Here is a 9,940-nt window from a genome sequence, read left to right on the forward strand (position 1 = left end):
GATCACAAAGTTTCATAAACTCATTGGAGCCATGAATGTCGCTGAAAAGCATGACGACATCCTTATGAAGAACTATAATTCGAGACTCGTGCGAACAGAGCATATTTCGGAGTCCAATTATAGTCGCGCCCCTAAAGGAGGGCGCCAAGAGCGAAACTTTTTTTTTTTTTGGGCTAAAATATGATTGGAGAGAGCAGAGCCTCCCAACTTGATTTATTAAAAGAGCTGGATGATACACACAGAAGAAGGGAGGACATTGCCCATACCCCTAGCCAAAAAACAGAAAAGTTATGCTAAAGAGGTTCTAACCCCTAGTCTATCAACAGATGAAAAGCGACAAGAAAACTACAACTCAAATAACCCGAAAATTGGGAAGACCAAGTGAGTCTCGTCGACAAAGATCCAGAAGAAAAGGAGGAGCCTCATTCCACCACACCAAGCCTAACGATGACAAACCAACATTAGCAAGCGCATCTGCCACCTGATTTCCCTCTCTAAAAATATGAGAAGATTTAAATTGCATTTGCGAGATATGGTGCAAACAATTATCCCAAGCAACACGGAACCTCCATGGAACAAGATGGGGTGCACGAAGGAAATTAAGTACCATAGCTGAATCAACTTCAAGCCAAATGTGCTTCCACTCCCTAACCCAAGCAAGCTCAATTGCTTGAATAACCGCCATGATCTCCGCATTGACGGAACTAGGAATCTCAAGATTAGAAGCAAAAACACCCATAAAAGAGCCTTGATAGTCCCTAAACACTCCACCGCAACCTGCTCTTCCTGAAACACGTTACCATGCACCATCTGTATTAATCTTCACCCAGCCCATAATTGGAGGAATCCAATTAACCTTAACAATCCTTGGAGTCCGACGAGGACGAAAACTAACCCCAAAAAGTTTTAAGATTTGAAGCTCAACCACTGAATAATACATGCTCCCTGTGGCTAGTTTACTAGCAGCTTGAACATGACCCATAATTAACCTCTTCGTGGCCTCCACAGTAACCACACAATTATCATGCTTCATTTTGTTTCTAGCTCTCCATATAAACCACAAAGTAGTGGTAAAACAAATAAGCCAAACTTCCTTTACTTGGGAGCTACGACCAACACACCCCAGATTTAATAAATCCAACAATGAAGCTGGCATATAGGTCAAATGAGCGAAACCTTAAATCTAGGGACAATTCTGGATGTTCTGGTCCATATTCTCGCTCTATTGAAGAAGGTAACTACCAAAATAGGCGGACACAGAATCGAATAGGTCAACGTGAAAAAAGAAGGGGAGGCAACGCCTCTGGCCATGTTGGTTGCGCCACCAACACTAAGAGCCATCCTAATGACGCTTTCAAAGCACCTCAATTAAGAGAGTCTAAGCAAACATATGTATGTTCTTGATGCGGAGCATCCGGACATTGGGCCCACGTATGTAGAGCTCGTGAGGATATTGCAACCGCCTACAAAGCATATTGTGAAGCAAGAGAAGCTCACTATGTGGAACAAGAAGATCAAGAGGTGATCTAGAACTAAGGGTTGAAGACTTCAAATCTGGTTGAGATCAATAGATCGCCAATTTTGTTTAGGTCTTTATTTTTCCAAGAGATGTAATATGGCAATTGCCACAGTACTATTAGTGGATGCCATTGGTTAAGTTTTTCTTCAAACTACACTCATCCAAAGCGAATATGATGTCTAGGAAGGTTTTGAGATAAGTGGTACTTAAGCGAGATTTGCTCCACCGAAATCTCTCTACTCACCTGGTCATATTAATTTTGGAGTTATCGAAAGAAATTAAACGACTACCTTTGTTTTGCATTAGCTAATTTCAGATTAGATTTTCTTTTGGTCAAAGAAACAATGGTGTATACTGTTGGCTTATGAATAAAATTTCAAGTCCTTTTCATTATGACTCCATTTCAATTCTAAGCTTTTGAGAAATGAATCTTAGAGAACTTCAATGCTTGCAATTAGTGCGACTACACACACCATTCACCGCCATAGGCAATCATTCTTAGAGATGTTGCCTACACATTCCTCTGTGACTACGATGGCGGGGCTATCAGGTTTAGTTTAAGGACATGGAATAGCCCAATTCCTCTTGCCAAATGGTACCTTGATTACTGTCACAGAAACTCTCTACGCTCATAAGGAGAATCGAACCCTATTGAGCTATTCGAGCCAACGGATTCCATGCAGAAATGCATGTAGAGAACGAAAATGAGTTCCTTTGTAATACCTCTAATGATTGCGAATAAATGCGCATCTTAGAGAAGTTTATGTGTCTCTCTAGTGGACTATATGTCACCACTATTCGAGCTATTAAATCCAACAAAGTTATGAGAGAAAATCTCTTGGATTTAGACACATATTGGCTTTGTCACAACAGGATAAGTCATTCCTAGTCATGATATGATGATCCTTCTACTAAAAGACTTCACACGGACATCCATTCTTCTGAGTGAAATGAAGCACGAATCAAAGGTTGATTCTAGGACTAAGTATGACTGGCGCCACTGCCTCTGGCACCGCCACAGTCCACCGCCGGCCTAGGGCCGCCGTTGTCCCCCCCCCCCCCCCCCAATGACGCCATGGTTGGTGTTTCACATGGCCATGACTCCATGCATAAAGGGTGTTTCCTATGGTCATGACTCCATGGTTGATGGTGTAGTCACCGATTTTGCTTCTAATAGTGCTTCAGATGCTCAGGCCAAACTAAAATCCTCACTGTTGCTTCTAAGGCCTCACGCTCGCTATTCTGTGGACTGATTCAACCAACTTGCGGACGTTTAAATATTTCATGGTGTTGGTTGACGCGCAAACACGCTGGTCATATGTTATGCCATTGTCCACTTGTAATGCTGCTTATACTACACTCCTAGCACAAATTATATGGTGACGGGCTCACTCCCGGATCATCCTATTCCTTCAAATGGACTTGACAATGCTCGAGAGTTTACATCGAAAACTTTCGATCATTATTGCATATCATTGGGATTGATGTTGGACATCATATTCCCATGGACACACCCAAATGGTCTAGCGGAAACGACTACAATGATAGTCCGGACGTTGGTAATACACGCTAATCTCCCTATATCCACTTGGAGTTATGCAATATCGCATGCAGCTATGCTAATTCGTCTACGACCCACTACCACTCAATCTATATATCTCTGCGTTACAGCTAGTGACTGGGTACAAGTATCTGTTAGACCTTAATTTACATAAGGTCTAAATATTGAATTTAACTTATTTTTGAGTCTATTTTAGGTTTCACTAAATCATTTTCTTATTTATCTAGGAATATTGCAAGAGTGAAGAAAACAACAATTTTGGGCTTTGAAGTGGAGAATTGGAACTAGGAAGAATAGCGGTCAAATGTGGAGCAAAATGTTAAATTCCAACTCCAGCGAACCACCACAAATGGCGGCATACCACCACTCATAGTGGTGCCATGTATTTTCCGGCCATATTCATGGAGGAGCAAGGATGATGAGTACCATAGCATTTATTCCATTACATTCATTCACCATCATTCTATCTTAACCACATTCCAAACATTTTAGTTCCAATTCAACCAAACACTCCCTATTACCCAAAAGTCCACCATCATCGTCACTTCAATATCTATCACGTTTTAGGCTTAATCACTATCCCCCACTCATCATTTCCTACTCTAACATGCACCATCACTCACATACTCTTTTCCCTTATTTTTGGGATCTATTACCACTCTCATACTCCACCTCTTTGCTTAATTCAAAAACCTAGCTGCTATCTTGACTTCTCAACACCATTTTCACATCTCAATGCATCTATTTAAGCACCCATTCTTCACAAGAAAGAGACATCACCCACACCACCCCATTACATCTTCTTTCTCTCTCAATCTCCTCCACAAAACCTCCATCTCCACCTCCCAAAATCCAAACCCATAATATCCATACTCCTCAACCTCCATCACTACCACCACTACTCCATCACTACCACCCAAAGTTGGCCAAAGGAGCATCATATCTTCATCACCATTCCATTCATCATCACCATTCCATTCATTTATCATCCATCCATTTCACCATCAAGGAGGATTCAAGGAGCATTGAAGGAGGAAAACGAAGGAGAAGCTACCCATTGATTTGTCAAGCTTCAACTAGTTCATTCTTTCCTCAACTCATTAATTTACCTTGATGTACTTTATAGATTTGATGTTAATTTGTATGATTATGAGTGAGTAGTTACTTTGTTGGGGCTAGGGTTGAAAGCTCTAGCCAAACTTGTATGAATTGATGTTTTAATTGACATTTAATGTTATTTGTGATTTTCATCTTCATATGCTAATTCAAGAAGTGAATGCATTTATTCAAACTTAACTACTTTGAATGTGTTGTGTTTGTCATCTCATGAAAAAATGTTTAGGGAGTAGTTAACCTTGAGAATTGATAGCATGATAGTGTCCTCTATGTGCATATGAAGGCTATGAGTTAAAATCACCTAGATCTAGGATTGATTTGCTTGCATGATTGTCTAAACTCAAAGCTTTATGCATCTAGGAACAATGAATTGAGACTGAACCGGTAATAGGATTTGTTCTTACGTAGTTAATTCTAGACTTATCCGGTTGGAATTGATAACATTAAAGGAGTTTAAGCCTTTGTAGTCTTATCCGGAAGCAAAGAGGGTAATTGGGAAATTAGAATAGCATCACTTGTATTTGAACTTCAATACTTCCAAGGGAGGTTAGTGGTAGACAATCCAACCCCTAACTTTATCCATTATATTCCTAGTTTAGTTTAGAGTAATTTAGTTTACATTTGAGCATTATTTTAATTTCGTTCACCACTCTATCCAACAAACAATTTCACTATCACCCCAATGCACATACTCACCATGAGCCTAGATTTCCTTGTGAATTTAGGTTTGTGATTGTACATTTGCATATTCTAGCTCTCATTAGGTTAACACCCTAGCTAGTGAAAGGAATCCAATCCTCGTGGATTCGACAACCTTTCTTAAATCCCTATACTATTACTTGTACCCCTTATACTTGAGGGTGGCTATTTGGCTAACAGTATCTCGTACTTACGCATACTTGAGTGCGCCATTTATGTGCCAGTTGCACCACAACACAACATGATGGGTCATTACTGATGAATGGACAACTACGTTGGATTTGAGACTCCAACTATCGTCCGCCACTTCATACTCTTGTTAGGCCATCTCTTAACCGCATGCCTTGCGGATTGTCACTTTGATGAGACAGTCTTCCCCTTATTAGGGGGAGATAAGAACACGGATGTTCAACAGAAATGACAGGAATTATCGTTGTCTATCCCCACTATGTCTCATCTCGATCCCTGCTAAAGTGGCGAGATCACACATATCTGCTGCAAACATGCCTGCAAGGATGGACGTCCCTACGAGAGGACGTAACGCTACCGTACACAGAGGTAGGCATGGCACCAACGCCATAGAGGGTGACACTCTGGCGTTACAGGCCATGACCCTAACAAAGATGCGTGGGAGGCCTGCGGTTTCGAAGGATACTTTGTCACAACTCAATCCTTTGATCATCGACACTCAAAATCTGTCTTATGAGAATGTTCCAAATTAAGGTTATCGTTGGGGGACTTATCAACGTCAGAACCTATCCCTGATAATATAGAGCCCTATAAAATTACACTAGTGTACATGATTGATGATGTATTCGCGCTTGTCGTTGCGTCATCGAACCACGCTCCGTTGATGAATGAATGCCAACGTAGAGGAATTTGGCCTAAATGGAAAGATGCGATCCAGGTTAAGTTGAATTCTCTAACGTAGAGGAAAGTTTTTCGAGCCAGTGATGCCAACACCTCCTAATATAAAACTTGTTGATTAATAGGTATTTGTTAGAAAGCGTGATGAGAAAATGAGATAGTAATCTCACCTTATGGCGCAAGGCTTCTCACACAACGTCCTGGAATCGACTAGGATGAGGCATACTCTCTCGTAATGGATGTCATTACACTCCACTACCTTGTCAATTTGATAGTTTCTGAATAACTGAAATGCAGCTTACAAATGCGGTCACTACATATCTTTATAGGGATCTAGATACAGAATATACATGAATGTTCATGGTGAACTTTATTTACCCAAGTCAAGTGACTCTAGACCACGGAGAGCATTTGCAATGAGGTTGCAATGCTCACTAAAGTGACTACTTGATTATGAAGGGATATATAAATGCCCGCGCTATTAATGACCAGTTTCGGATTCTATCGCGATTCATGTTGGTGACATGATCTTCATTGGAAGCCCTTAAAGAGTTAAGGGAAACCGCTGAACACTTGAAATCCGAGTTTAAAATGAAGGATCTTGGGAGAACACGATTATGTCTCGGTTGGGAACTTGAGCATCGTGTTGATGGATGCTTAGGCGTTTTTGACAAGGTCAAGCCTTCAAGCACTCTCATGATCGTCCGTAGTCTTGATCCTTAAAAGGGTCCTCTTCGTCCGAAGGATGATGACGAAGATGTGCTAGTGGTAGAAGTGCCCTGCTTGAGTATAATAGACGCATTATTATACTTAGCTCAATGCACAAGATAGGATATCTCATTTGCAGTGAACTTGTCAGCTAGATATAGCTCTGCACCAATGCGACGTTGTTTAACTGGTGTTATGGGCTTGTTCTATCCCTACAAAGAGACGATGGATTTGGCATCACATATCAGGAACACCGCCAACACTGGCATGCGTCCTTTATCCCCATCCCAAAACGACATTAGTGTTTTGGAAGGTTTTGCTGATGCTGGGTATCTTTGACCCACACAAAGGTCATTCCCAAATTGGTTATGTGTTCACCATGGGTAAGACCGTGATATCTTGGAGGTCTATAAAACAGACCCTAGTCGCTACTTCTTCAAACCATGAAGAGATTATTGCTCTTCACAAAGTAGTTCGTGAACGTATATGGATTGGATCCATAATTACACATGTCCGAAGCAATTGTGGTTTGAAGTCTATCACAAGATGAGTCTACGAGTATTTATGAGGATAATGCTGATTGCTTTGGACAAATAAAGCAAGACGACAACACCAAGCATAATCAGCAACAACTGACTCTCCTCAAGATCAGAGTGAACTAGGTTCGATTTGAGGACAATGTGGCAGACTTGTTAACTAATTCCTTGCCTAAATCCACTTTCGAGAAACATGTTGGTAGTATTTTTTTGCGGAAGTTATCAGAAGTCTTATGACCGTAGACATCATAGGGAGATGTATACATGTATGGTCTCGAAACGTGAAGGGTGTGTTGTACTCTTTTTCTCCTTCGACCGAGGTTATTTTTGTCCCACTGGGTTTTTGTTACTCGGCAAGATTTTTGACGAGGCAATGAGAAGAGCACCGCGTTTGGGCGACATAAGGGGGAGTGTTTAAGAACACCTATATTGTGTGTCTGGCCCAAACTCTAGTTACTTGTTTGAGTTGTAATAGGGTTAGTCTTACATATATTCTCGGAGATATCTTCGTAGATATCCTAATCATTGTACAATTATTTTTCCTTGTAAGACTCCTGATTCTGTGCTTGTAATCCTCTATATAAAGATACCTCTATTATCAATGAAAGCACAACTCATTCTCTCAATTCTCTCTGCTATTCTCTGCATCCCTTTTTCCTAAAACAATAAACAAATTTATCTTTTTAGTTTAAAATTTTGAACAGTATGTAATTGGTTAAAACATATAAATAGATTGAATTTTGAACAATCCAAAATATACTCGTCGTACAAGAAAAAAAAGAACAAAATAGGTTTAGACCTATCCAAATTTAATAGGATTGAAAGCTATGAGCAGTATAAAAGAAAAAATAAAAAACAAATACACAAACTACCTAATTTCAAATTGTAAACTTTTAGAAATCACAAGATTTGTTTTTTTTTTTCTTTATATCTTGGCTAAATTAATTATCTGGCTTAAGATAGCTTTGGAGACCGGGTGGGCATAGCTGATTAATAAGCCTACCTATTAAAAAATTAATTAATTGCATGGGCTACAGCCCAGTCACCTTATAACCATCCTCCGTCCTTGCTTGTGTATAGATCTGTAAATGGACTGAATTTTGATCCGTATCCACTCGGGATCCGTAAATATTTGATGGGTTTAGATTGAAAATTTGATACGTTAATCCGTTAATGATCCGGGTCCATTAATCTGTTTATTTAACTGATCAAACACAAATTTAGGTTGATCCGGTCCGTTTTTCATAATAATAAAATAATTTTTTATTAACATGTTATCATTCTCAAAATATAAAACATAAAATATTAAGAAAATTTATTATTTTGGTTACTTTAGTTTATCGTTGTAGGGAATATTTTGATAATGTAATTCAACTTTTGGTGATACTCTTCATATTGTTTTAATATTTTATTAATATTTTATGAGGTATCATGATAAAAATTTAATAATACTACAAAAAATTTAAAAATATTTGTAATTATAAACGGATTGGATTAGCCAATAGGGTATTTGTTAATCCGGCGGATACAGATTTGGATTGAGCTATCAATGATGCGCCGAGTTAACGGAGCGAGTCTGGTTGAAATTATTTATTACTAAATGGATTCGGATTTAGGTCGATCAGCTTCAAATCCGGTCCATTTACAGGTTTAATTGTGTATCGATATGTTTGCACTTTTGATACCGATTACAAGGTAATATTTTAGAAATGAAGATGTATTTTACATTTCTCAAAAGAAGTAAGTAGTGGTGTTTTCTTTTTCCCTACCTAAAAATTAGGAATAATGTCAAAGCTTGATTATGTCAACTTTCATAGAAGATGTGGTTCACTCATTGAAGGTCTCTTTAGAAGACCTATATCTTGGAACCTCAAAGAAACTTTCCCAATCTCGCAATGTGTTGTGCTCCAAGTGCAAAAGCAAGGGGTCAAAATTTGGAGCCTTGACCAACTGTGATGGTTACGTTGCCAATGAACTGGTATGAAGGTCACTATTAGGCATCTTAGACCTTCTATGATTCAACAGATGTACCATGCTTGCAATAAATATAAGGGTACTGGAGAGACCATCAGTGACAAGGACTTCTATAGACAGTGCAAGGGAGAGAAAGTTGTTCAAGAAAAGAAAGTTTTAGAAGTCCATACGGAGAAGGATATGCAGAATGGACAGAAGTTCGCATTTCCTGGTGAAGTTGATGAAGCTCCACAGTCACTGTTGATATAGTGTTTCATCATTCAGCAAAAGGAACATCCCAAATTCAAGAGAAAGACGAATGATCTTTTTGTGGAGCACTCTTTATCACTCACAGATGCTCTATGTGGTTTCCAATTTGTGCTGAACCATATGGATAGCAGGCAGCTACTTATCAAATCCGACCATGGTGAAGGTTTGAAGCCTGATTCGTCTAAGGCCATCAATGATGAGGGTATGCAAATGTACTAGAGGCCATTCATGAAGGGCAAGCCGTACATCCAATTCTCAGTGGACTTCCCTGAAACTCTGCGCCTCGAACAGGTCAAGGCTTTGGAAGCTGCTCTTCCATCAAGGGCATCATCTCAGCAGCTGACAAGATATGGAGTTAGATGAGTGTGAGGAGACGACGTCTCTGCATGATGTGAACACGGAGGAGAAGATGAGGAGGAAATTACAGAACTAGGCTCATTCGGAGGAGGCGTATGAGGAGGACGACGACATGCCTGGTGGTGCACATAGGGCGCAATGTGAACAACAGTGATTGTATTCATAACAACTCATAAAGGATGTATTGACTGTGATGAGTGGCGGTCTGGCTGGGACACTAGAATTTTGGCAAGACTATTAAGTATTAAGTGTTAAATGATTATTTTGAAACCTTCAAAAAAAAAAAATCATTAGTTGCTACTTAAAACATTTTTAGCAGACTCTTTATCTAGAGCATCTTTATCAGACTCTCTA

At 39.6% G+C, this 9,940-nt stretch overlaps 1 pseudogene; it reads left to right on the forward strand.

The window, feature by feature from the left end:
- The first annotated feature begins 8,807 nt into the window (after window positions 1–8,807).
- On the forward strand, window positions 8,808–9,740 carry LOC133737558 (dnaJ protein homolog 2-like; annotated as a pseudogene).
- The last annotated feature ends 200 nt before the right edge of the window (window positions 9,741–9,940 follow it).

The sequence above is a fragment of the Rosa rugosa genome, chromosome 3 (assembly GCF_958449725.1).
Source record: "Rosa rugosa chromosome 3, drRosRugo1.1, whole genome shotgun sequence".
NCBI lineage: Eukaryota > Viridiplantae > Streptophyta > Magnoliopsida > Rosales > Rosaceae > Rosa > Rosa rugosa.